General features: G+C 39.8%; 1 protein-coding gene and 1 long non-coding RNA gene across 7 annotated transcripts in view; both read left to right on the forward strand.

The window, feature by feature from the left end:
* Positions 1-1,169: 1,169 nt before the first annotated feature.
* On the forward strand, positions 1,170-5,278 carry LOC140597701 (uncharacterized). Its single transcript, XR_011999556.1, has 3 exons — positions 1,170-1,242; positions 2,970-3,080; positions 3,781-5,278. It is a non-coding gene; the product is annotated as an uncharacterized lncRNA (long non-coding RNA).
* A 7,181-nt stretch (positions 5,279-12,459) lies between these two features.
* The window catches only part of LOC112920743 (ABC-type organic anion transporter ABCA8-like), a 77,339-nt gene continuing 67,179 nt past the window's right edge, over positions 12,460-22,619 (forward strand). Inside the window, exons 1-3 of one of the 6 annotated variants that reach the window (XM_072746738.1) lie at positions 12,460-12,746; positions 17,363-17,555; positions 21,722-22,013. The gene's annotated coding sequence lies outside the window, so the exon portion shown is untranslated. Of the gene's footprint in view, positions 12,747-17,362; positions 17,556-21,721; positions 22,014-22,619 lie in introns of those variants that run through there. The other 5 variants (XM_025999649.2, XM_072746740.1, XM_072746742.1 and 2 more) reach the window with 5 other exon arrangements.

The raw sequence follows: 22,619 nt of genomic DNA on the forward strand, positions 1-22,619 counted from the left end.
CAGTATCACCTTTTCTACTACCATGAGACATGAAGGAAACAATCCACATGAAGATAGTCATTAGAATACTTTCTTAAATACAAAAATGTGTTATGTGAGGTTGCAGAAATGTTCAAGTTCTATAAAACCTTCTAAAGCATATTCCCACAATCTTACCTATTTCTTTACTCACCAGAAACCAGCCATGCTTTAAATAGCATTGCCTGATTGTACCATATACAGTGCTTGGGATGGTGTCTATGGCAAAAAGCACTCCTCCTCAGGAAAGATTACACAGGAGATACATATGCATAAATATATATAATATATTTTATATTATATAAAAATTTATAATATTAATATTAGTTTTTAAATATAATATTAAATATTATATATTAAATTTATAAATAATATATGATTATATATTTTATATATGATATATAATTATATATTTTAATAATATATAATTTATAATATTAATATTAATTTATTAGTGTAATGTGATATTATATATTAAGTTTATAAATACTATATATAAATTTATATGTAATAGATATTTATACATATGTATATATCCTATTCTGGCTCATATTACATGATATTTGCATCTCCAGTTTTGCTACTAGCAAAGATTCCAAAATAGTAAATACCATTTCTCTCCACCCTCAGTTTCTCTTTCCCATGCATGCTTAATCTGATTGTCTTTAGTATGTCTGCCCAACTCAGATTAGAATCACTTGCTTTATAAATCATACCAGTTCGATTCTCCCAGATGATCAATGACAAGAAGTGTAGTGAGGCAGGGGTGCCTGGGTGGCTCAGTCGATTGAGTGACCTCTCTTGGTTTCTACTTGGGTCATGGTCTTGTGGTCATGGGATCGAGCCCCACATTGGACTCCACATTCAGTGCAGTCTGCTTCAAATTCTCTCTCCCTTCCCCTCTGCCCCATTTGCAGGTTCTCTCTTTCTCTCTCTCTCTCAAATAAATAAAATTCTTAAAAAAAAAAAAAGCTTAGGGACACAGAGTAATAGGTCATGGGTTTTGAATCTAGCTAAAATGAATCAAAATCTCAATTTCAGGGAGAGAATTTCCATCCCCTCAATATCACAGTCTTTCCATGGTAGCATCCATTCATGCGTTGAATCAACTTCTGATTGTAATGAAACATCTCCTCTTGTGTATTATGAACAGAAGGGGTGGAACCAGAATTCCATAAGCAATAACAAGGATGACGGTGATTGGAAGATCCACAGAGAGTTAAGGTATATGCTGGAGCTTCTTTCTTATAAGCCACATTGATAAAGACAGTAAATGATGTCAGGCTCTGATAGAATAAATTATAGTTATGAAGGAATATTCAGAACATCAGGATTAAATACTGAAGGAATAAGATGATTCATTACTGTAATGTTTCCAAGATTGTTCTTGTCCAAATGTTTGTAAGATGTAAAGATTTGGAAGATGTGGAAAGGTGTATTAGAGCACATTTGGCTGCAATATCAAATCATCCCCAAAGAGTGTAGTGCCTCAAACAAACAAGATTACTCTTCCTCACAAAAGAACGCCAGGTGGCTGTGCCTCGTCAGTGGGTATCTTTCTTCTAGCGGTGATTTAGAGAAGTAGACCCATCCACCTGTTGGCCTTGTCAACTACTCTGGAATCCAGGGAAAGAAGGTCCATTGGGAAATACCAATTCACAAAAGCTTGACTCAAAACTGGCTCCTCTCACCCCTGCTCACATTTCCTTGTCAAGATCTTGACAAGTTTCATGGCAACACGCAACTGTAGGGAAACTGTGAAAAGGGGTACAGGTATGTGTTGAGGAAAGAAAAGGGAAAAAGCAACAGCAATAGCAACAAATGCACAAAAATGCCTTTTAGTGAAGAGCTAACACCGTCAATGATGAAGGTTTACCTCCCAGAGGAGCCAGGAAGATTTAAAAAAAAAAAAAAAGCATAAAGGAATTATCTTTCAAAATTTCTTATAAATCTCTGTAATTAAGACAGTGTGTCAGGGTGCCTGGCTGGCTCATTGAGTTAAGAGTCCAGCTCTTGGTTTTGACTCAGGTCAGGACCCTGATCAGGGTGGTGAGATTGAGCCCTGTGTTGGGCTCCATGCTCAGCAGGGAGTCTACTCAAGATTCTCTTTCTCTCTCTCTCTCTCCCTCTCCTCTTTCCCCCACTCATGCTTGTCCTGTCCCTTTCTAAAATAAATAAGTCTTAAAAAACAAAGACACTGTGGAAGGAATATATAAAAGGATTCAAAATATGAATAGAAAACCTGAGAGGGAAATACACACACAAAAAAAATCCATGAAGAAAGAAACAACTTAAGTAAGTGGTGTTGTGACAATTAGCCTGATAAATATAAAAGAAAAAAGTTAGATCCCCACCTTCTGCCTCACATAAAAAACAAAGTGTAGGTGGATTTGAGAGAAAATGTGACAAATAAGCCTTCAGAAATGTTAGGCGGAAATGTAGAAGAATGTATTTTGACTTCCGGAAAGGAAAGTGTTCCTAAAACGGGACAGACACAGACACACAATCATAGAGTAAAAATTATAATGTTCAATCATAACAGAATTAAAACCTCGAAATAACAAAAGAAATGAAAAACACAATTAAGATTAAGAAAGTAGAAGAGCTGGCAAATATGTAAAGTTGTCCGAAATAAACAAAACTGAGAAAAAGAATGTTCTGAATAAAGAACTCCTAAAAATATATTAGTTTTAAAAGCCAAATAGGAGAGTGAGCAGGTAATACGAAAGGATAATTCACAAAAGAAGAAATCTAAGTGAGAAGATATTCCTTTGGAAGGCAAAGAACTACAGCCTCGAAGAGCAGTGAAATACTTTTGGGCGGTATTTCAGATGGACAGAGAGACTGGCAATACTCAGCATTGCAGCAGGTGTAGGAAAATAGATTCTCATATAGTTCAGGTGGGAAAACACATACGTTCACATCCAACAATTCTGCAATTCCTCTTCCAGGCACATCACCCAGACATATTCTCTCACATGTGCGCGTAAAAGGTCTATGTTATTCTTGGTGAAATCCTTATGTTGTCAAAAGTCACGGAATCATCCAAGTTTCAAAATCTGGTAAGTTTTCTATTTCGACACTGCAGTGTTTTCAAAGAAAGAAAGTAAGATTATGTTTTCCTCACAGGGAAAAGGGAATTTGACAGTTTCCCCACACCAAATTACCATAAATAAAATCACCTAAAAGAATTAACAAAGTACCCCTTAAATTGTGTTGGATAAATCAGTTTCTGAAGATTGATATTTACCAATGTATTAAAGTGGCTAAATATTATGGAAAATCTAAATTAGTTTGCAGATGTGTTAATATGTATTTATGGAAACAAGAGACAGGTACTCATTATTGCTTATTTGTTTAAAGAGAGAGAGAGGGAGAAAGAATATGCGAGTGGGGCAGGGAGAGGGAGAAGGAGAATCATAGGCAGGCTCCATACCCAGTGCAGAGCCTGATGTGGAGCTTGATCTCACGACTTTGGGATCATGACCTGAGCCAAAATCAAGAGTCAGTCGCTTAATCAACTGAGCCACCCAGGCATCCCTGACATGTACTCATTTTTAGAAATACTCTATTGAGAAAGAATCTGGGGTGAAGGGATGGAGTGCAGCAGAGAAGCACCTGTATGCTAAATTTGAATTTCAGAGATTCTAAGCAGTTAATTAGAAATGTAGAATCATCAGGCTATGACTTGTTTGCAGGATATTTCTTTTTATTCAGATGTTAAATTTATTTTCCCTTCTCTTTTTCTTTCTTATGAAACAGGCCAAAATAGTTAAAAGAGGGAAAAGTATGAATCAACAAACATTGTCAAGAACTTTCTTGAGGAAAAAGAGAAGGAAACAAGACACTTTAATGGGATGACTCAGGATCTACGTTGCTTCATATTTTTGACAGCAAAATAAATCTCCCCTCAGTAGCAAGTTTCTTTGTACTTGCCTCCTGAAGGACAAAGCCACGTCTTTATAAACAGAAGCAGAAGTCCATTAATTATAGGCTAAAAATAATAAAGCAGGTCAGCAATCAAGGATTCAACAAATATTTCAAAAGCCTTTGATGGCACTTTTCCTTTTACTAGTATATTCCACTCATTAGAAGATTAAGATAGCTTTAAAAGAGCGGGGAAGGGTGCCTGGGTGGCTTAGTTGGTTAAGTACCTGACTCTTAATCTCAGCTCAGCTCGTGAGTTCAAGCTCTGTGTTGGGTTCCATGCTGGGTGTGAAGATTACTTTAAAAAGAAGAAGATTAAGATAGAAATAATTTGAAGAAATGATGAACGTATTAACCAATATATATGGGTAAGAGAGATTTTCTTTTTTTTTTTTTCTTTTTTTTTTTTTTAGATTTTCATTTTTGGATCTCTTTCCCTTTGAAAGAAGCATTTGGGTTCTTGAGAAAACTGTAGAGAATTTGGAAAATTGATAAAATATTAAGAAGAAAAATCCCATTAGTTCTTATAATCTTACCGTCTTCAACATCAGATAGGTATAGAGCCAGGTAGCCTTTGCTAACGGAATTGGGGTTGTATTGAATATATATTGTCAATTTTGTTAGAAGACCAAGTCTTTTGGAAATATAAAATGGAAGTGATTTGTTATTTGCAGTCTGCAAGTTTCCAGGACTGGTATCTAACTAACCAGGCCAAGTGTTCCCAAGATTCTGTTTTCTGGAGTTTCCAATCTGGAATCTTGGCACATAAGTGAATATTGATCACTACTAAGTGAGCAGCACCTTGGAGCTCTCTCCCACCACGGATAAATTTTATAGCAAAATCAAACACAGCAACAGTGCATCATCAAGTTTATGCCCTGGTAGTGATTTATCGCAGTCTATAACTTCAACCTCTAATGCTCTTTATGATCCAGTGTATACTTTAGCACTAACATTGGAGACCAATAAACTTGAACTTCCATTAAAAATCCATCGAATTACCAGTCAGAGTCCACACAACCTTTGTTGAATAAGTTTGCCGTAGTGTGGGCGAGCTTTGTGGCACCCCAAAGCAATTAGAGTAGTAAAATCAAAGACGACCGATCACAGATCACCATAACAAACATGATAATGATGACAGAGTTTGAAATTTTGTGAGAATTGCAGAAATGTGACATGGAGGGCTGAAGTGAGCATGTACTATTGGAAAAAATGGTACCAACAGATATGCTTGATGCAGCGTTGCCACAAACGTTCAATTTGTAAAAAATGCAGTATCTGCGAAGCAAAATAAAGTGAAGGATAATAAAATGAGATATGCTTAGAGTAAAAAGACATTTATTTAGTGCTTATCTAATTACATGATTCCCTTTTACTGCATCACCAGGGACATTTAAAAATAAATCAGGGATGTTTTTCCCCTGCAGATTCATAATGGGGAGGGATCCACTGATTACTGGTGGAATTTGGTGACACTGCATTAAATCGTGCTCATGCACCAGCAGTTTGATTCTGCTGAATGGGAAGAAGAAATTGCTTTTCTACCTACAGGGTTCACTTGGCTCATTTATTGCATATGTAGGGAGGCTACATATTATGACACTGAGACCCAAAGAAATGACCAACGAAGGCAGTTTTTATACATTTTAGACAAAGGGACAATAAATTTGTGGAGAACTGACAGGATAAAGGAAAAAATGTTTTTGTTTTGTTTTGTCTTGTCTTGTCTTAAAGACTTTTAAAAAACTTTATTCATTAGAGACACAGAGAGAGGCAGAGACATAGGCAGGGGGAGAAGCAGGCTCCTTGTGGGGAGTCCAATACAGGACTCGAACCCAGGACCTCGGGATCATGACCTGAGCCAAAGGCAGATAGATGCTCAACCGCTGAGCCACCCAGGTGCCCCATGGGGGTTTTAATTAGTAAGGAATTTCTAAGTGGAATTTGGGCTGAGGTAGTAGATTAGTGAAAAGTAACAAAATTTGTTTCTCCAACTTCAAAGTTCCTATATCTGGTGATAATGATGTCTTTTTACCTCTTAGGACAGGAAGGGTACTTTTCATATGGGAGGTTTATTTCCTGTTTTCAGAGGGACAGAGGAGGATCTGAGAGTCTTTGCACTGGCTGTTTGCCAAGTAGTTTCAATTCAAGAGAATCAAGATGTCATGTTGGTACAATTTGGGGTGGGCTGCCCTGAGCCCCTATATCCTGTTGTTGGAAATATTACCACAATTGGTCTAGATTAAACCATGAAATTCAGAACAGTTATTCAACACTTGACACTGAATATTTCAACCACACTTAGGCTGGTTGCTAAAGCATTCTCCTTAAAAATAGGCCCGGTTCAAAAACAAAAAAACAAAAGCCAAAAAAACAACCCAACAGACTCCTAAATACAGAGCACAAACTGAAGGTTGCCAGAGGGGAGGTGACTGGGGGGATGGATGAAATAGATAAAGGGGATTAAGAGTACACTTGGCACGATGAGCACTGAGTGATGGATAGGATTGTTAAATCATTGTATTGTATACTTGAAACTATTACAATACTCTGTTAATTATACTTCAATTAAAAAATCATTAAGAGGGATGCCTGGGTGGCTCGGCGGTTGAGCGCCTGCCTTTGGCTCAGGGCGTGATCCCAGATTCCCAGGATTGAGTACCACATCAGGGTCCTTGCATGGAGCCCGCTTCTCCTCCCTCTGCCTGTGTCTTTCTGTGTCTCTCATGAATGAATGAATGAATGAATGAATGAATGAATAAATAAATAAATAAATAAATAAATAAATAAATAAAAGACTTGGAAAAAAAACAACCCCAACCAGTTCCGGTTCCAGGAACCGTCGGTAATGATGCTGGATGAACACAAGGCAAACAGCAAGACCAGGTATGAGAGAAGGCTGCCTCCTGCCTCCCTCTATTCAGCACAGCTGGCTTGCAAGTGTGGCTTTGTCATTCTCCATGTGTGGGACTCTGAGAGCCTCTGTTCCCAAATCTATAAAGAATGGATCATAATTACATCTCTCAGCTCGACAATTAAATGAGATACCATCTATAGAGCACATAACAGGGGCTCCTGGGTGGCTCCATTGGTTCAGGGTCTGCCTTCAGCTCAGGTCATGATCTCAGGGTCCTGGGATTGAGCCCGGCATCAGGCTCCTCACTCAGGGGGAAGCCTGCTTCTTCCCCCCGCCCCCTGCTGCTCCTCCTGCTTATGCACTCCCTGTCAAATAAATAAACAAAATATTTAAATAAAACAAAATAGAATAAAGCACATAACATAGCACTTGCCACATACAGAGACTTCTAATAATCTTTCTATTATCATTAATATATTTTTTTCCAGGTGAGCTTTTAGGGTTATTAGGACATAACAGAACCAGTAAAAGAACATCCATTAGGATGTTAGCTGGAGGCACAAAACCAAGTGCAGGACAGGTAGGTGGACACAATGAATAATAGGTAATCTAAAATACCCAGGATAAATTATAAATATTTGGCAATCTAAAAAAATGTTGCCACTCATTAGTTGCTTAAAGCAATTTGGACAATAGATTGAAGCATTAATAGAGAAATTCTTAAAGACACAAATATTAGTCACTGAATGGGAATACTTAGTTACTATCTTTTCTTCTTTTAAAGATACTAAGAAGAAACGTGGCCTTTCCAGCACCAGATAAGAATCATCATCAAAATCATGATAAATCCTATATATTAGGCCACACAATTCACAAATTACAACTTTCAGTGAGCAGTACCATTTGAGTATATTATTGTTTAATCTTGAGTAGAATTGTCTAGAAGATCAAATAAAAGCTCTTGCTCACTGGCTTTCAAAAAGTGCTGTTGCTGGTACATGGATCTTTGAGCATATACAATCTTACTAGAAGCTTTTCTAAAAAAAAATTAAAAAAGGTACAAATTGGAGAATGTGTTTCTTTGACTGGTGGGACATCTGCCACTGTCATTGCTCACGTCAGAAGCAGTGAGCTTAGGGTTACCAAAGGGAGAGACATCATAGATCATCATAGAACAAAGATAGTAGATGTTTCCCCATGTTGAAAAAACAAACAAACAAACAAACAAACAAAAAAAGCCAAAATTCAACAGGGTAAATGTGAAGATCTAACTGGCTTTATTAGGCAGTTCATGATTCGAGCAGCATCTCATGTGGCCAGAAGAGAGATTTTCTCCTCACCTCTGTTGACAGCATCTGTGGTCACTGCGATGCATCTTTCTCTTCTCCACCCCTAGCACCCCGACTTTCTGGGCCGTGTGGTCATGCCCAGTCCTGCCCAGATTGGCGCTGTGGCTGCTCTTGGCCTGGGACATGTGGTGGCACCCTTCCAACCTGCTGAGCTCCAAGAGGGACCCTAGCTGGGCTTCCCAGATTATTTTGCTGAATGAGGAGGATTTTCAACTCTATTCGTGGCAAAGCCATAATGGCTTTTGGAAAACAAAAGCCCAAGAGTTATCTGTTCCTTAGATAACCAGAGCTGCCCTTGATACAAGATCCTGACATTTCCCTTTCCTACCTGTGTCTTCTCCCCACAGCTTCCTGCTGCTGTGCTGAGTCTGCGGGGAGGACAACACATAAACCTAACACAAGCTCTCTTCCCCCCAAACCTAAGCAGACATGCTGGTGTGTTAGCTTGTAAGATGTGCTCTGCCCATCATTTCATCTAAGATTGGCCTGTGTTTTCTGTTTGTGCCCTCAGGTGAGATAGTGACCCATCCACGTTGAAAATATATGAACTCCTAACACCCGGCCCCCCTTCTGCAGCAGAGTAGAGCTTCAGCCCGCAGGAGGTACAGCCTCTTGCAGCCCAGCCTGGAGCAGGTGGCTCAGCGTCAGTGATTTTACACCATCCATGGACTACAGATGGGCAATATGAGTATAGACATTGCACTCACTTGGAGCTACACGAGGAAGGGTGACACCCCCCTCTCTATTTCTTGCCCACCCCCCATTTTCTGGAGAGGTTTCCTTGGGCTTCTCTGAGGAGCAGGAATAGATGGTTTTGATGAGGAAGGACACCTGTCAGGGAAGTGCAAGCTACCGCAGGAAGATCCCTGAAGCCCCAAACACCCTACATTTCTGCAAAACAATGATAATGTTACAGCCTCCCACATAAACTGAGTTAAAGACAAAATGAGAAAAAAAAATAAAAATAAAAATAAAGACAAAATGAGAAGAAACTGTAGACTCACCGGTTACCAAGTCCAAAGTTGCTTGCTTTCCCGACATTTCCACAGCCACTTTGGAAGGAGTATTCCACTTCGTACGTAGGACTAGAGTTGCACAATTCCTGTCTTATTGTACTTTATACAACTCCCCACCCCATTTGCCCTGGCTAACACATTGGAGATTGGGAATTTGTCCCTTTATACCAATTTCTGCAAAAGCTGGTGCTACCTGAGGGTCTGAGTAAGACCAAGCATTCCCTTCCACTTGGGTGTATCTGGTGCAAGAAAAAGAGTTCTTTGATATTCATCCATGTGTAAAATCCACTTCAACAGATGTTCAAAAAAAAAAAAAAAAAAAAAAAACAGATGTTCAAGAGGAAGGGAGGTCCTTACGCTTGCTCACAAAGCAGCCTGAGTCTTTGACCACATCTCCCCATGCTTAGGTAGTCTTGATTCTCCCCTGCCGCTACCTATGTAATTTTTTTTTTTTTTTTTTTTTTTGGTGATCATTGATTGGACAGGGACCATATTCCCATCAAAACAGATTTCCCTCAAGCTTCTCTATGATGTCACGTCCCTCTCTTACAATCACCAGCCATGACTCGACAGTCAAGTTTCTTTTAATTTCTAAAAGTCACCTACTCTTAGTTATTTAAAAAAAAAAAATACAACAAAAACACGCCAGGAGTGCACACATTAAGTGCTCACCTGGTGGTCCAGGCTGTTTCTTACTTCATTCTTGGTGAAAGAGTCCAAAGCCCCTCAGGTACCCTTTTCCCTGCTGACCTCGGCTCGAATTTCTTTTACAATGTACTTGTACTTCATCTTTGGCTCTAGATATACAAAAGCCCCAGATAAGATTTTCCTTACAGCCATGACTGTGGTGCTTTAGGGAGTTGGCCCCAGGGATGGCCATGAAACCCAGCTGGCATCAGTGGTTCTCCATCACGTTCTCCTTTGGCCATCTTTTCTATCTGTCTCTCTCCCAAATAAAGTCACAGCCATTATTCAAACTGTGGAGCCAAGGATACTTTAAAACTTGTCCACTGTGCCAATTCCATCAATTGTATAGAGGCAGATGATTGAAAGAACTCACCAGACTCTTTGGGTTGTATTTCCGTATGGTATAGCAGGAAAAACAAAGGACAAGCAAAGTATCTGGGGCCTGAGAGAACTCCAGAAGTAAGTCCTCACAGGTCTTGTTCAGTCACAGTTTCCTCTCTGTATTTTAATTATCAGCCACCAAGATGGGTACAAGGAATAGTGGCCTCAGAAGAGCCCCGGGAAAAGTATATTTATCCCCCACTGGTGATTTACCCAACCCAGGCTATGTCTCTGGTTAAATGAGATGTAAACCATCACCCCCAACATCCCTATACAATGAAGACAAGGTAGCCCCATGTACTGCCAGGGGCATTTCACATTTTAGGCACTTCTAGTCTTCTCTAGGCCAAGGATCAGTAGCAACTTCCCATGTCCCTGGAGATAACATGGATCCCTTCAATCTAGCAGTAAGGTAAACTCTTGGCATGTGCATTCCTTCAATTCTCTGAAAAGTTTCTGTAAGAGTGTACCAGTTCTTAAGTATTTAGAAAAAATTTTCATCTAGACTAGATATTCCCTCCTACCTTCCAGGGAAAAGTTTGTGGTGATAGATTCAATGACTTAAATTGATGTAGAATTATTCAATTTTTATTTTTATTTTTTTAATAAATTTATTTTTTATCGGAGTTCAATTTGCCAACATATAGAATAACACCCAGTGCTCATCCCGTCAAGTGCTCCCCTCAGTGCCCGTCACCCAGTCACCCCATCCCCCTGCCCACCTCCCCTTCCACCACCCCTAGTTCATTTCCCAGAGTTAGGATTCTCTCATGTTCTGTCTCCCTTTCTGATATTTCCAACTCATTTTTTCCTCCTTTCCTCTTTATTCCCTTTCACTATTTTTTATATTCCCCAAATGAATGAGACCATATTATGTTTGTCCTTCTCCGATTGACTTACTTCACTCAGCATAATACCCTCCGGTTCCACCCACGTCGAAGCAAATGGTGGGTATTTGTCGTTTCTAATGGCTGAGGAATATTCCTTTGTATACATAGACCACATCTTCTTTAATTATTCAATTTAAAAAAAATTTCTTCTTGTGTTACTTTTGGTAGGTTGTGTTTTTAAGGATTTCTCATTTAATCTGAATTTTCAAATTTATTAAGATATGGGTGGTAGTTTATAATACCCTCATTACTTTCCTATATCAGTAGGATTTACAAAGAAGCTTTCCTTTATGGGGCACGTGGGCAGCTCCATGGTTGAGCATCTGCCTTTGGCTCAGGGTCCTGGGATTGAGTCCCATGTCAGCCTCCCCGCAGGAAGCCTGCTTCTCCCTCTGCCTGTGTCTCTGCGTCTCTCTCTCTCTGTCTCTCATGAATAAATAAATAAAATCTTTTTTAAAAAAGAATCTTTCGTTTTCATTTCCGGTATAAGTAATTTGTTTTCTGTTCTCATATTTTCTTAGTCAATCCTCCTAGTAGATTAACAATTTTTTAATTGTTTTTCAAGAATCAAACTCTAGTTTTTATTGGTCTTTCTTTTGGTCTTCTCTGTCGGGTTAAATTTGCTGTTTCGATTTCTAGCTTCTTAAGACAGAAGCTTCAGTCACTGATTTTTTTAGCCTTTTATCTTTTCTAATATGCCTTGAGAACTATAAATTGCCCTGTAGTCATTAGTTTAGATATAATCACAAGCTTGATATGTTGTATTTTCATTATCATTAAGAAATAATGTTTTCTAATTTTTCATTTTGATATACTGTTTAAAATATGATTTTGGCATCTTTTTGGGTCCCATTTCTTTCCCATTTATTTATTTTTATTTTATTTACTCATGACAGACACAGAGAGGCAGAGACATAGGCAGAGGGAGAAGCAGGCTCCCTGAGGGAAGCCCCATGTGGGGCTCAATCCTGGGACCCTGAGATCATGACCTGAGCTGAAGGCAGATCCTTAAGGGACTGAGCCACCCTGGCACCCCTAGAAAATACTTCATTTTAATCCACATTTCCTTTTGGGCCCCCAAGTAATTAAGTTAGCTGGTGGTTTACATGTCTTTAAATATTTATTATTATTTATTAAAAAGTTTCAAATTAGTTTAAATTAGTTTTTCCGGTCTCCACTTCCTAATCTTTATTGTTGTCTCTTTGCTTTGGCTTTCTCTCTGGTTTATTTTGTTGTTAGTTTACTAGCTTTCTGTCCTGGGAATTGAATCATGCTTTTATTTTATTCCCCTCCCCCCCATGGGATTAAGTGTAAGAGGTCATCAGGAAGACAGCACTGCCCCAGGCTCCTAGGCTTGGCTGGGGCAATCCAGGCTGCTGCTCCTCCCCTGGGGCTGGAATGCATGACCCATCCCCTCCCCATCCCCTTCCCTGGCCCTACCTCACCCCACCCCACTCCCACCCAGAGTCACTGTAAGGTCTCAGCCCTCAGATGTGCTGTTGAGACCATATGGAGGGTGGACACGGCTGAGCCCAGTTAAGGCCTTAGTGTAAACACTTAAGATCCTCTGGCCCATTTGGAGACCTACTCGTGTGGTCAGCGTGGGAGACAAAGCTCCTGAGTAAGTTCCCCTGCTTCTTCAACCCGCCACCTGCGCAGGTGGAGTAGCCTGCCTGGGTGCCCTGCTTCTCCTGGCCTCCCTCCTTGGGGTGGGAGGGCGGGGGGCAGTGTCTGATTTCACCCAGAGAACTCCTGAGGGTGCCACCCAACAGCCTTGAAGGCCTTTGATCACTTAAAGATATGCCCCTGACTCTGACAGGTATTCTGCATTTTATAAAATCAGTAACTTCCGGTGTTATTTCCCTTTCCATCCAAGAGGTGTTTAGGAGGAGGGTGGCCAGTTTCCAGAAGGAATGCTTTTTATGTTCTGCTGCTGCATCTTAGCCTTATTACATCGTTTTCTCAGAATATTGGTTGTTATATCTCTGTTTTCTGTAGAACCTAGAAGGACAAGAATGATTTCAGTGCAGGAAAAAAAAGAGACTGAAGTGAACCAGGGACAAATACTCAGTTCTGAGATAAATAGTCTCTATTCCAGACCTTTTCTGCTGAAGAATATATCAATTTATCAACTTAAAGGCAAATACATCTGAAATAAATGCAGCCTCATGCCTGTTAAGAGTCTATTCTGCTATTTTACCTGCATACTTTTCTTTGGGGTCTGTCCTCATGGTTGTGGGGAACAGCTATGTTACAACCTGGCTGCCACCACTGGCCATGGCACCTGGTGATTGATTTTTGTGACCCAGTATCGGATCAGTGTTTCTGATGGGTTCACGTGCAGTAGAGAGGAAGGCGTGTTCCTTGTCATCAGGGTGTCGTTTATTTTGACAGATGATCTATGGACATAAATTCAGAGTTAGAAGTCGCAGGAGTGCTTGCACACGCGCAAAATACACAAACACACACATAGACCCAGCCACGCATACAGCACCTCCTTGGTGTGTTGTCTAAAACAGGTAAATAGAACTATAAATAGGTATAACTATAGTTTTATGTATCACTATATCTATGTAGTACCTTATTTTTTAAGATTTTATTTATTTATTCATGAGAGACACAGAGAGAGGCAGACACAGGCAGAGGGAGAAGCAGACTCCCCACCGAGCAGGGAGCCCGATGCGGGACTCGATCCCAGGGCCCTGGGATCACGACCTGAGCCAAGGTAGACACTCAACTGCTGAGCCACCCAGGTGCCCCAGATTTTTCTTTTTTCTTACACTAGCACATACAACCATAAATTGTCCTCTAAGTACTATGTTAGCTGCTTCTCATAAATTTTGATATGTTGCATTTTATTTTTATCACTTCAAAATACTTTATTTTTCCTTTTAATATAATCTTTGAAATAGACATTATTATAAGTGTGTTGTTTAATTTCCAACTATTTGGGGAATCTCCCGGTATATTGCTATGATTAATTTCCCTTTTGGTTAAGTACACTTTTAAAATATTTTTATTTTTTTATTTTTATTTTTTTAAAGATTTATTATTTATTTATTCATGACAGAGAGAGAGAGAGGGAGAGAGAGGAAGAGGGAGAAGCAGGCTCCCTGTAGCCTGACGATCCCAGGTCTCCAGGATCACATCCCAGGCTGAAGGCAGCGCTAAACCACTGGGCCACCGGGGCTGCCCTAAAATATTTTTAATTTATTAAATGTATTGAGATTTGTTTTGTGTTTACAATATTGTGGTGAGTATTCCAAGTGCATTTTTTTTTATCTGTTTTTTGTCTGGAGTGTTTAGTGGGGGCCAATTAGTTCAAGTAGCTTGATGATGTTGTTCAAATTTCCTATATACTTACTGACCTTTTTTTAAAAAAGATTTTATTTATTTATTTATTCATGAGAGACATAGAGAGAGAGGCAGAGACAAAGAAAGAGGGAGAAGCAGGATGTGGGACTCGATCCCAGGACCCCAGGATCATGACCTGAGCCTAAAGCAGAGCCACCCAGGTACCCCAGTATTTACTAGTTGAGGCCTTACTCTCAAATCCTTTATAGATGTGTACTTGCTAGTGCATTCCTTTCCACCAGTGCATGTCCTCATCTCTGATGGTGGAAGTTTTAACATTTGGTCCACCACAACCCTGTGCATGGGTTTTTGTTCTCCTACCACCATACTACCCAAAGAAGGGAAGTTTCCATTTCCAGCCAGGACATGAATGACCCAGTTTCAAAACCCCATCTCATTGCCCACTTTCTTGGACCATGTCTGATATTAAATGTTAGATTCTCTAGTGCAAGATGCCAAACTGGAATTTTGAGTGCAAGATAATCAATAAAGGATTAACGTCTCTTAAAAGAGAGAAAGGGGTTGGGAGAAAGGGGGATATGGAATTGTGATCCAAGAGCAGGAAAGCCCCAGGCAACCTGGTGGAGGGCTCCGGGCAAGTTTTAACATCAGAGTTGTCCACAGCAGGAACAGCTGGGCTCGTATCCCGACCTAGCTCAGTCCCTGGATGCAAGTGGCCCTGGGAAGAATGTGACCTTGTGTCAGATAGGCTTCTGCAGGGAAGGCAGATCCAGAAGGAACCGACAGCTGGAGGCTGTCTCCTGATCCTGCTCTCCAGAGCTTCCTTGAATGGAGAATTCGATGAAAGAGCTTCATGTCCACCGCAGGAACATGGAAGCATCATAACTCAGTATACTGCTCATTAATACGAGAATATCACCATGGTACCATCAATAAGCATCATCAAGGAGGTTTATTGACCTGCAAATAATGGAATCAGATCTTATGAAAGGAAATCTAATGCTTTCTGATTTCCAAATGTGGCCAGTTTATCTAAGTAACAGATTGTGAATATTGAGCATTTCTGAACAGATTTTCATACTGAATTCTTAAATACTTTCGGCCTCCTACTCAGAAAATCATTCATGCTACCCCATGCTTAGGAATACAGTTTGACTGTCATAGATGGAGTGAAAAGAGTAGACCTAGATTTCCGGTACACATGGGAACTTTTAGGAAACAGGGTAGGTGTCATCAGGACATTGAGTTCTTGGTTGGACTAGTGATGCCCAGGGCCAAGCATGCAGCTTAGAAAGTCAGGTAAGAGATGTCAAAAAGGCAGTTGGGCTGGCACCTACCTGCTTCCTTCCAAAGACCCTGAGATGCTGAACTGACTGACTTTCCCCCAAATTTCCCTTCCATCCCCAAAGTCCTTCTTGTAATCCAGATCCTTTTATTTACTGTGAATTCACTCTAGACTCTTTCGAGTATACAAAACAGACTCCTATTTACCTAATAAAGACTAGAAAGAAGTTTTCCACAGATTTGCATTTATCATAGGTGGTAATCTGATAAGCCGGAGGCCAGCCTCACCCTAATCTCTGAGGTGTTCCTCCCCACCGGTCGATACATTTCTGGAGGAGAATGTGCAGCATTTAGCCCAAACTTTCTTCAACTTAAAAATAGATAAGAGATATACTATTGAAAGGAGACTCTGGGAAGCAGATAATTTCAAACATTAAAATAATCCATATATAGGATCCATTGAATTTGGCCATAATATGGAAAATGTTAAAACCTCCCATTGAGATTCAAGAGCAGGTAACCAAGAACAGGTAACCTGGGATGGTTTCGTCTCTTGCTCCATGTTTGCTTGTGTTTGATTCATTGTTTTGCATGTATGTTGGCATAATATAAGACAAAAACTAATTAATTACATACCCAGTTAAATATGTTTATCAGAGGAGATCATTGTTTTAAAGCATAGAGGCACAGACAGTAAGCACAAAATAAAAGATACATCCCTTTAGGGACACCTGGTGGCTCAGTGGTTGATCATCTGCCTTTGGTTCAGGTCATGATCCCAGGGTTCTGGGATGGAGTCCCCTCTGCCTGTGTCTCTACCTCTCTCTCTCTGTCTCATGAATATATAAATAAAATCTTAAAAAAAAAAAAAAAAAGATCCAAGGATCCCTTTGTAATTGATATTCTTTTATTGATTTACACCATCGATGAAGAAACAGGCCACTCATCTAAATGCCAATAACATATCCTCCTGTGGTTGGTTGCACTTTACAATTGAGCGTCCGGCCTCCTCCAGCTCGGTCTTGCGTTTTTTTGTTTCTTTTTTCTTGTCCTAGCTCATGGGCTCTGCTGGTCAGAACTTCCTCCTTGTGGCATTTTCCTTGGCAACTGCTCGATGATATCTTTGCTTGCTTGTCACTTACTCTATGGAGAACATTCAGGTTTTCTGGTTCTGGAAGACCCCTGACTCCTTTTGGTAGAAGCCATGGGCCCAGGGACACATCTTCTCTCCATTCTTTGATTAAGATGAGCACCCAACTAAGGGCAGCTGCCCTGGTTTCTGGAAAGCGACACAGAAGGATATCTGTTCCCTCAGAAAAGCGGATAACCAGCTCTATAATCTTCTGATGCTTCCTTTTTCAAGTGTTCCTGCCTCCCACCATTTCCTGCCACTGTGCTGAATGTTAAAACACTTGTTCCTGTAGGGAAGGAGCCTTTGAGTTCAGATACAGTATCTCAGCACTTTTTGTTTTCTAAGCATAAACAAATGCATGATATATTTTAATCCTGTGGCAAACTCAGTCCATGAACTTGGATTATCTTACCTTGCTCCTTGACATTGATACTTTGGCTTTTCAGATCATCTGGGTACAAATATGTATGAACTTTTTTTTTTCTTAATTGAAATATAGTTGACAGAGTGCTACATTAGTTTCAAGAAGAAAATGTCTGAACTCTTAACAAGAGTTCCATCCTTTTGGAGTTAGAAATTCAATCTGGAGGAAGACAGCAGTCTGGGAGCTTGCCAAGGAGCAGGACTGGGCTGATTTTGAGGAGAAAGTTGATTCCTTGGTGAGGTGGAAGCTCCTACAGGAAGATCCAGAAAGCCCAGGTACCCTACGGTTCTGTTTATGCCTCAGGTTGTTTTGAAAGAGAATTATTTTTGTAGCTTTAATATGATGCCTACATGTTGAATAATTACACCAACTATTTGGTATAAACTATTGTAGAACTCATGTTATGATTTTACGTCAAGGTGCTGAAATGAGTCTTCGTGCTGGAAGAAGGACAGGTCTTAAGGTAAAGTCAGTGATGATATTAACTGAGACGATCACCCTGTCATTACCAAGATAGGTAGGTGGATGGACAGAGATAGATGGGTGGGCAGAGAGAACGAGAGAGAGAGAGAGAGAGAGAGAGAGAATAGATAATCAATAGTTATCTTTGATGACAAATCAAACTGACATATGCACAGGCCTGGACTTTAAAGCATGCAGCTCTCATTTAGGTCAATGTTGGATCTTGGCCTGCTTGTTATCCTGTGTGCTAAATATAAAAACTAAGAACTAATTCCAGTTATCTCCTGGACCCCCTTTAGGTTTATGATAAAAGTAAACACACCCACACACACAAACACAGACACACACACACACACACACCCATAAACAGTGATCAATTTGAGTATAATCCTCAACAATCTATTTGCTAATGCAGATGAAACATCTAATTTGAGAAAGAGGTTGAAATTTGGAATCCCAGGTCATCTGAGACTGCGTTGCCTTCTTTCTGGCTGCATGGTTGAGACTAAAGCCTATAACCTTACTGAGTCTAGTGTCCTCGGAGTCCTTTTTATCCCATAGGTTATATGGAACTCAAGTGAGAAACCACAGGTGGGAGCTTTTGTAAACCATAAAGCTCTTTATGCAAATTTTCTGCAGAAGCAGAAGGCATATTCACACAACGTGTGCCCTTGACTAGACAAAGTGATTTTCTTGGACTCCTAATATCTTCATTGGTAGAGAGGTCACAGTCTGGTAAGTCTCTGATCTATTCCCCAAGGACAAGAAGCCCACACAACAAAACATTCTTATTTTTAAGATTGTATTTATTTATTCCTGAGAGACACCCAGAGAGAGGCAGAGACATAGGTGGAAGGAGAAGCAGGCTCCCTGCAGGGAGCCCGATGTGGAACTCGATCCCAGGCCCAGAACCCTGGGATCACAACCTAAGCTTAGGCAACCTAAGCTCAACCCAGCTGTCCCTGAGTTTATTAACTGTGAGCCAGTTGTCCCTGAAACATTCTCATTTTAACAGAAGTTTTCCACCATTGACCTCTCCTGTACCATAGGGCCTATGGATCACATGATGGGAGTGGCAACTGTTTTCAGAACACTCTGAAGCTGCCATAAAGTCCATTCCTACTTCAGGCCTCACTCAAATATCACTCAAAGATGGCAGCCTTCCCTAGCAGGCAGCTCTTGAGCTGGAGAAGTATTACTAGATGTTGAATGTGTTGCCTCCAGGGTCCAAAGAGACATACTAGGTACTGGTCTTCTATTGGTTGGAGATACAAGATGTGGCCACTCGTCTTTTGCTTTGGAGGAGATATGCAGAGCACTCCTGACCACTGGACCCAGAGGTGACATGATGGGTTCCTTATCCTCACAGAATTTGTCTCCTACTCTCTGGAGCATTTGTGTCTTATGCATGTCACCTGTGGTACACTAGTCCTCTCTCTTTGTCCTGATAGATCAGCATGATGTTATTGATGTTATATGATGTTCTAGGAGATACTCTAGGTCTCTTAAGACTATATCAGAGGCAAGAGGGTTAAACATAGCCCCGAAGCAAAACTATAAAGGAATATGATTGTGTAACTCATCTGAATGTGAACTCTTTTCTAATCAGAATAGAAAAGAATCACTAGCTGAATATCGCGGACCTGTTCTAGGAACAGAAACCATGTCTAGCCAAGCAGCTGCCACTGCCTGTTTGAGCTTACAATAATCTGGTTTTCTTCAGGATCTATCTGGTTTCTGGAGAATTAAGACTGGTAAATTAAATGAAGATGTGGTAAATATACTTCCTTTGTATTCTGTAGGTCACTAACGGTCTCTACTTCCCCCTCCTCAAGATGCAGTGTTGTTCTTGATTCCATGTCTTGGCTGGGGGCAGGTTAAGCGAATGCCCACTTGCTTTCCCATTATGTGAGACTTCTTACCCAACAGGCCCAGGACTCAACTTGGGGGCCATTCCAAATACCAAGTATAGTAAGTTTAATGATATACCTGGTATTAGAGAAATGGCCACTAAGTATGTTCACAGACCCAGGAGGACCACATAAAGCTGGGCTTTGACCATAACTCCATTTATTACCTTGACTTTGTGTGCTCATTGCAACAATGAGGCCATGTGACATTTTGTTTTTCTAGGTATCTCTGTCCTTTTAGGCCATATGCCCATTAGCTCTTGAAATATCTGAGGATTTGTTTTCTTTCTCCAGTGCACAGTCATCTAAGTAAATGGCTGTAGGTCACTTTGAATAAGGACTAGGGGAAACTATCAGAGTATATACTTGTCAAGATGTTTTGGGATCCTTCCTCTGGCTACTTCTTTAGATCATGGATTCTGGACCTGAAAACTAGCTCAGGGCTGAGACCTACACAAGGAATAATAACTTTTTATTAGAATAATGGTGACTGTATCTTACTCTCCATTCTTGACTCTTTCTGGTTATAGCTGTTACGCAGCACCCCATTGGCTGCCTACCTGTTTTGCCCCCATATAATGGTAAGACTTCCACACTCCATTTAAGTGGAGTGCCACTTTAAAGTGGTAAAATATTGCTTCTAAGTAGATTGTGTAAAGTTAAGTGTGTTTTTTGTAATCCCTAGAGCAATCCCTAAAATAACTACACAAATATATACTACATCACAGTGAGTAAATTAAATACTTAAAATTTTCAAATAAGACAAAAGAAGGCAGGAAATGGGAAACAGAAGAATGAAAATCAGAGAAGACACATAACAAAATGGCAGACCTGAACCCTAAAATATCACTAGTTATGTTAAATGTAACTTGTCTAAACACACCAATTAAGAGACATATGTTGGGGCACCTGGGTGGCTCAGTCGATGGGGCATCTGCCTTCAGCTTGGGTCATGATCTCAGGGTCCTGGTTTTGAGCCCCATGTTGGGATCTCTGCTCAGTGAGGAGTCTGCTTCCCCCTCTCCCTCTGCCTGCCACCTGCCCCCCCTGCCCCCAGCTCATGCACATGCACACGCTCTCTCTGTCAAATAAACAAATAAAATCTTTTTTAAAAAAAAAATATCTATGTTATCAGATTGGATTTAAGCAAAAGATGACATCACTGTAGGCTGTCTAAAAGAAGCTCACTTCAAATATAAGTATATAGATAGCTGAAAATAAAAAGATAGAAAAAACATACCATGAAAACCAATCAAAAGGAAGAAGGAATAGTTATATTAAAATCAGACAAAGTAGACTTTAAAGCATAGAAAGTCCCAGGAATAAAGATAGACATTATTACATAATGATAAAAAGACCAATTCACCAAGAAGACATATCAGTTCTAACTATGTATGTGCCTAACATCACAGTGTCAAAGTGGATTGGATAAGATTAGTTAGATCTGAAAGAAAAATAGAAAATTCTATAATTTTTGTTAAAATCTTCAATACTCCTCTCTTGGTGATCAGGAGACCTCATCAAGAGAAAAACAACAAAGATATAGAAAGACTGAACACCACCATCTACCAGCAAGATCTTATGGATATCTTTGTAATACTCCACTCACCCAACAGCAGAATGCACTTCTCTTCTAGTGCATATGGAATATTCACAAAGATCAGATACTGAGTCATAAAACAAGTCTTAACAAATTTGACATTCAAAATATATTTTGTTACTGTAATACAATTAAAGTAGAAATCAATAACCAAGATCTCCAGACACTGGAAAATTAACACACTTTTAAATAATTCACAGGTCAAAGAGCAAATCATGAGGGAGATTAGAAATATTCTGAGCTGAGTAAAAATGAAAAGCAGAAATGAAAACCTTGGTTATCAAAGTGATGACGTGAATCAGGCAATGTAGAGCTGTGTGTGTAGAGAGGAGCTTTTCTCTGATTAAACTTTCTCTCCAAAGCCACTGCTTTAAATTTTAATAGTAACCAACAATTGCCTTGGGCAGAATGGACAAAAGCTTAGGAAAACTGAATCTCCTTGATAAGATTGCTCTTTATAATATGATAGGGCCAGGCCACCAAGTGTAAATGCCACTGCACTCTGCAGAAACTGGCTGAATGTCAACGAGAAGACCAACAGTCCAAGAGGGATCACGTGAATGCGATGTTTGGCTGGGCCCACAGAGCTCAGGCTGTGACTTCTGAAAGCAACCTTCTCAGGAACTTTTCACAGAAGTTAAACAGTTAAATTCTAGAGATGTGGTAGGAACCAGGAAAAAGATGTGAATTGTTTTCTTCTCAATAAGGAGATCAGTGGATAGACTGTTCTTCAAGAGTCCTTGCTTCAAATTTCTCAAAAAGTAAGTTCACTGTATTTTTTCTGTTTTGTTGGTTTGTGTTTGGGAGTTTTCCTTTTTTCTTTTTTTCCTGTTGCACAATTATAAATAAGCCTTTAGGAACTGAATGCTGACCATCTATGGGAAAATTATTTTGAAAACAAACGGGCTATTTTGATGTTTTTGAATACTCAGAATTTAGTATTATATAAATGAAAGTACTGAGTTAAAATACAGGGTTTTAAACGTTATGCAACTGTTATATGATTTTTTAATCAGAAATTGAGTGTGGAAATAAGCCCAAATTTGCTTAACAACTTTGACGGGAAAGAACTAAGAATCTTGAGAATTGATTTGTAAACCTGAATTGTTTTCCAAGTGATAGTTATTTACTTTTATTGCACAATAATGTGAGGGCATTTTGGATAAACTGTTCCATGACTGTGAGACTGTTTACCAGAAGCATTTACGGAAAAACTCGTTTCTGGCTTTCACTCTCAGGCTATGAGAATTTGGGAAATGTAAGATGATTTCCAGGATTTTTTAATCTGTGCACAGGATGTACTGAATCAGAGTTCAAATATGTTGTGTTTCCGTATCACAATATTATTTCAAATGTGCATTATTTCC

The sequence above is a fragment of the Vulpes vulpes genome, chromosome 2, assembly GCF_048418805.1.
Source record: "Vulpes vulpes isolate BD-2025 chromosome 2, VulVul3, whole genome shotgun sequence".
In the NCBI taxonomy this organism is placed as follows: Eukaryota; Metazoa; Chordata; class Mammalia; order Carnivora; family Canidae; genus Vulpes; species Vulpes vulpes.